This window comes from Onychomys torridus, chromosome 8 (genome assembly GCF_903995425.1).
Source record: "Onychomys torridus chromosome 8, mOncTor1.1, whole genome shotgun sequence".
NCBI lineage: Eukaryota > Metazoa > Chordata > Mammalia > Rodentia > Cricetidae > Onychomys > Onychomys torridus.
Genome location: NC_050450.1, coordinates 54,819,613 through 54,825,612, shown reverse-complemented (window position 1 = coordinate 54,825,612; position 6,000 = coordinate 54,819,613).

Sequence of the window (6,000 nt, the reverse complement as noted above, 5' to 3'; positions counted from 1 at the left end):
TACATAGACAGAAATAGAGAGATAGACAGCGATAGAGGCAGAGATTAGGGAGCTAGCTAGATAGATAGATAGATAGATAGATAGATAGATAGATAGATAGATAGATAGATGATAAAGTCATAACACAGTTGATCATAGAAAAAGGGGTGTCAGTGGATAAATGTGGGTGCTGTGATTTAATATGAATTAATATTATACAATGTGAAAAGTTCCAGAGATCTCCTGTACATTATAATCTCTGTTGTTAAATTGCAAATATTGTGCACTTAAAGTTTTGTTGATAGTAGATCACATAATTAATATTCTTGGTCTCCCCAAAGGAAAATCAAAGGGACACAGGAAACTTTTCAAAGTGATAATGCTATGTTCATTGTGGTGATGGTATTACAGTTGTATACATGTATCCAAGCTCATCAAATTCCAGGTCTTACATATGTGTAATCATTTGCATATAGATTATACACATTTAAATAAAGCTACAAAAATCTTAAGCAATGAAGAGATGGAAGAAAAACCTCCAGAGAGAATAATTTCTAAAAAGCAAGAGAAAGTGTTCCCATGAATGATGGGAGTTAGTTCAAATGAATATTTTTAATCTCTAAAATATTAAAGACATGGAATATTACCCAAACAGGCAATTTCATACATTGTTGGTGAGAATAGGACCAGAACATTCCATTTAGTAAATGACAGATTTTCCATCTTTAAAATGTCCATTTTTCTCCACACATTTATGTATAAGCTTTTGGTGCTGTGTCTCCTACAGAGTGTGAAAAGTATGAAAAGACACAGATAAAAGGATATTCCTTGCAGGTTTGCTCGTACAGAAAAATGGGACAGAATGTAAACATGAGTCAACTGGAAATTTAAGAATAAATAATAGTACTGCCATATCAACCTGTTCAATGTGAAAATAAGGTAGGAAAAGAACATGCACAGTATAATCTAATTCTGTAAGACAAACACACATTTGTCTGGGCTGAAACAATGGAACAACCATGCAGAAAACCCTTATTTGGGGACAGTGTGGTGACAGAGAATGCCACTTTCTGCTTTACATATTTTTGTTCAGTCTGAATTTTTACAATATGTTTTGAAAGCTGTTGGAACAGAGAAAGACAATAAAGGTTTTTAAAAATAAGTTAGAATATGCTCCAAATGCTAACAATGTTATGCCTGATTGCTGGAAATTTGAATGATTTTTAAATATTTCTGTGCCTTTTGTACTTTAAAAATTATCTACCATGAATATCTTCTCCTTTTCAAGTCAAAAAGTCGGTAAATTTTTAAATAATTATATGCAATTTAAAATGTACCATATGGTCAGTAAAAAAACCGTGCACAGCATAAAGCTTCAAAAGACATACACCTAAAAGCTAATGGTAATTAAATAGGTGAAAGGATTTGAGGAGAGTTTTCCTTCCTTTCCTCATTTGCAATCAACAGCTGAGTGATTTGAAGATCAATGGTTGGAATGACAGTAGATTCGTCATTATTATAATTGATGTGCTCATTAGTACCTAAGCTCTCTCCCCTGGTTTCTTTCAGACTTGCTATTTCTATGCAACAATGTTAATTATGGTGATAAAGTACTGGAGAGAATGGCTAGAAGCAGAGCCAATGGTACCATGGAGACTGCACTACAGAACAGAAAAGTCTTGAGTACATTGTGTCCTGCCCCCTGCCTTAAGACAAGTAGATTCCTGAGCCACATGGAAGTGTTGCTGCCTTTGCTGAAGACGACCCAGGAAACATTTAACAGCTACCTACAAATAAGTCACCCCACAATTCATCAAGGAGCCTTCTGCATCACATTTCTCTTTTCTTTTATAAGCAAAAATGGGCAGATATTGTGAGCCAGTACTTTCTAAGACAAAACTCTAAAGTTTATATTTGGAAGGAAGTGGATAAAGAGTGAGAAGAGTGAGCAGGCTGAAGTCCCCAACCCATGAGGCGATTTGTCCTTCAGAATCTCTCAAACCTAAAGACCACTTGCTGCTGCCACCATGCTGGTGCCCACCACCAACTTTTGTAAGTGGTCCAAACATAAATTAAAATCCTTTATTTTTATATCTCCCCACAGAACAGATTTTTTTAAATTCTCCATTCTAAGCCATAGCTTGGTCATATAAACATGATTAAAGTCTGAAAAGGCAAGAGCTGAAGGGTGCTTAACTCTAAAAGGCTGTTTTGCCTGTTTGCAGTTAACTTTTTTCTTAGGTCCTTCAAAAGAAGAGATACAGGTTTTGGCCACGTTGTTGATGTTTCGTTGTATTATGTAGAAGCCTCCTTCATCTGAGGAGCATTTTCTTCTAATGGATGTTCGAGTGTTGCTTCTTAGTTAAGATGGTCTGTCTTCTACTTCAAGAATGATAATTGTATGCTGATTTCACATTCTCTGTTCACATCATCTGCTGTTTCTCTAACTTCAGTTATCTCCCTTCTTCTGTCTTTTTGAGAAACGGCTCCAATGTGTCCATATGTCGCTTGTCTGTTTCCTCACAGGATCAGTTCTCATCTTCAACTGTCACTAAAATGTTAGTTCCATCACCACATCCTTCCATCTCCACTTTTACCACACCTGTCTTTTCATTTAGAACTTTCTCATAAGTATCTATTTCATTGAGTACCAGAAAGTAATGATTGCCCACTCTATTGAGAAGCCCAATTCATTTCCTGATGACTCGTCCTTGATACTGAAGTGCAGCATCCTGATATAAGTATTTATTTGTCTTTGGGGGAAAGCTGGATATAGAAAGTGCAATCAGAACGTATTTTAAGCACACGTTACCTTCTTTGCAAATAATCCCTGGTCACTTACCATCCTACAGGATCAAGGTATTTCCTATAAACATGCGACAGAGGAAAATTTTGTGAAGTGAATAAGAATAACGAGGGGGGAAATAAGCAGCTGTGGTCAAATCTATTCTAGAAACAGGGTCGCATGACATTCAAAAGGTGTGTTTATTATGTCGATATTCAGATGTTCAGATTGAGTTTTCCCTGGGTATCTATGAACTGGCTGGACCTATCGAGTAGTAATTCCCAGACTTCGCTGTCAGTGACAAACATTTTACTGGGTAAAATATTTCCTGGAAGACACTTAGAGAAATGGTATTCTAATTTTTATACAACCCTCATTCTCACTCATCCAAGCTTTTCTCGGCCCACACAAATAAAATGAGAGGCTTAACATGGCAAACTAGTTACAGTACACCAACTCCATAGGACTGTGCAGAAAATCCTTGGAGTGTTACAGGGATGAGCATAAGCCAGGACAGGATGTGTGTGCTAGACAGCTACACATCAGTGCTGCCTATTATCCATCCCAAAGAATGGGGCTCAAAGGGAAAGATACATTCCATAACAGCAAGAAGATGTTCAGACATAAGGGAGGCTCCAAGTCCTTCACTCCATGTGCATACAGCAGAGCAACCCAGAAGAAACAGTTACAATATCCAAGCAAGTTCTATCATGTCATGGTTACCCTAGCCTTGTAACAATCAGAGAACAAGACAGGAAGGGCTAAGGGGCTCATAAACTTCAACACACTGAGAAGCAGGGAAAGGTAAGCCTGAGTGGTAAAGCAGCTGCAGATGGACTGCCCAGAGGGGCTGTACCAAGTCTGGAACCCAGATCCTCTATGCTCCCCATGCCAGATGCTGATACTAATAAATGACTCAAAAAATGTAGATTAAAGAATGTCTCAGTCCAGGAGACCTGGGTTCCATTCTCAACACCCACATGGAAGCTCACAACCATCTCTAACTCCAGTTCCTGGGGCTCCAGTGCCTTCTTCTGGCTCCCCTAGCAATGCACACACACATTGTGTAGGAACATACAGGTAGGCAAAACATAAAATAAAAATAAACAAATCTTTTAAAAAAGACCATCTCAGTCCATTTTCTGTTGCTCACAAGAGCATAGATTAGGTGAGATGTAAAGAAGGAAGGTGGGCTCTGGGACAAGTTCTTGTATAAGTTCAAGCCTTCCTGTGACACAATCCTAGGGCAGTGCAGGGTATCGCAGAGCAAAAAGCAGGGGCAGCAGCCACAAGAGACATACTCTCGAGAAGATCCATGAACCCATTGACCTAACTTCTTAAGGAAGAATTATCCATTTTTGAGGGCTGGGTCCTAATCACCACTTAAAGGCCACCCCTATAAATCTCCAGAATAATGGTCAAAATGCTTTTTGTAGAGAACAAAGCATGTCTAAATAACAGCAAAGATCAAATACCCAAATGGGAGCACTTTATGATAATGTTTTATCATCCTAAAATAATTGCAAAATTGAAAGCTTTTTATCCTCTCCATTTGGTCAGATAAAAAAATATAAAGTATGAATGTATTCATTATTCAGGGAGTATTTACAGAGCATCTGCTGTATAACAGGCACTCTATTGGGGGTTTGGAGTTTAGTGGACAATTTTGGTATCATCCCATCATCTTGATAGAGAAGACTGATGCTATCAAAATGATCAGATAAGTACCAGATACATATAGAGACAAAGAAAGCTGACATATAACCACTAAACAGAACTCATAGTGAATTATAATCCAAAGATTTAAAAGATCTTAAAAACAAGATTATTTTTGTGACCCTCCTGGTTTGTTTTCTATTGCTGTGATAAAACACTGACCAAAAACCACTCCAGGAGGAAAGGGCTTATTTGGCTTACAGCGGCAGTCCATCATCAAAAGAAGTCAGAGCAGGAACTGATGCAGAGGCCATGGAGGGGTGCTGCTTACTGGCTTGCTCCCTATTGCTTGCTCAGCCTGCCCTCTTATACAACCCAGGACCACCAGCCCAGGAACAGCACAGCCTAAAATTGACTGACCTCTCCCATATCAATTAAAAATTAAGAAAAATGCCCCACAGACATGCCCATAGGCCAATCTGATGGAGGCTTCCTCAGCTGAGACTCCCTCTTCCCGGGTATGTCAAGGTTTGTGTCAAATTGACAAAAACTATGACAGTCACCTGGGAATGCCACTTGTCACAGAAGTGGCAGTAGAAATGACAGCATCAACCCTTGTCATGCCATGCCTTGAAAAGGGCTCTGGGGTATGTGTAACCCATAAGAATGGTTTTTAACTAATTTCCTATTTGGAAAACCAAAGTGAATCTCTTGCCAGCTTTAGTCATGCAGCTATTATTGTAAAAAAAACAAATAGGTATATAGGGAGACCTCTGCTGAATCTCACCTCTGAGATAGTAGGCAGGGATTTGAGGGACCTCTTTGCCCCATAATTTGTTTAATGTTTATAGGAGACTTCTTAGTAGATCGCGGAAGGTGACTCAGAGTAAGTGAAGGAGTAAAGTCTATAATGTTAATTTCCAAAGATTCAAGGAGAAAGAGCACCAACCCAGATCATCAGGGCCAAATTAATTAAATCAAGTGATTAATTAAAGCATGCTTTTTAACTCATGTACATGGCCTGCCTCCCCCTAAGGCATGTGAAGACAAGCGTTTTGTTGTTGTTGTTGTTGTTGTTGTTGTTGTTGTTGTTGTTGTTTTTAATAGCTCAGTGATAGGGGGTTTCTAAATAGGGGGTGGTGGCAGGCAAAATAGATGGGGTTACAGGAGAACATGAACATAACAAGCTAGTCACAATGACCTCCTGAAACAAAGACATGAATGCAAGGTGGTCATAAGGTAGTCATAACAACAGGTCATCATAACAACCTTTTGAAACAAAGGTAGGGTTGCAAGATGGTTATAACTTTTGAAACAAAGACACAGTTGCTGCTTCCTGGAAGAGGCGATACAGAATCATTTGTAGTTAAGGTTACAGGCAGGGCACAGCCCAATCCTTGAGACACAGAGGTGTAATCATAAATCATTTTCCTTTACTATCAGATGGCTTTTAGCGTAGGATGGAGGTAGGCTGGTTCATCAATGCTAAGCTGAGTGAAAGCCTTACCTCCCTTGCCATTTCTGGGTGCTTACAGAAACGCTAGCTTGTACTTCTTGGATTCCACCAACCAACCGTGAAA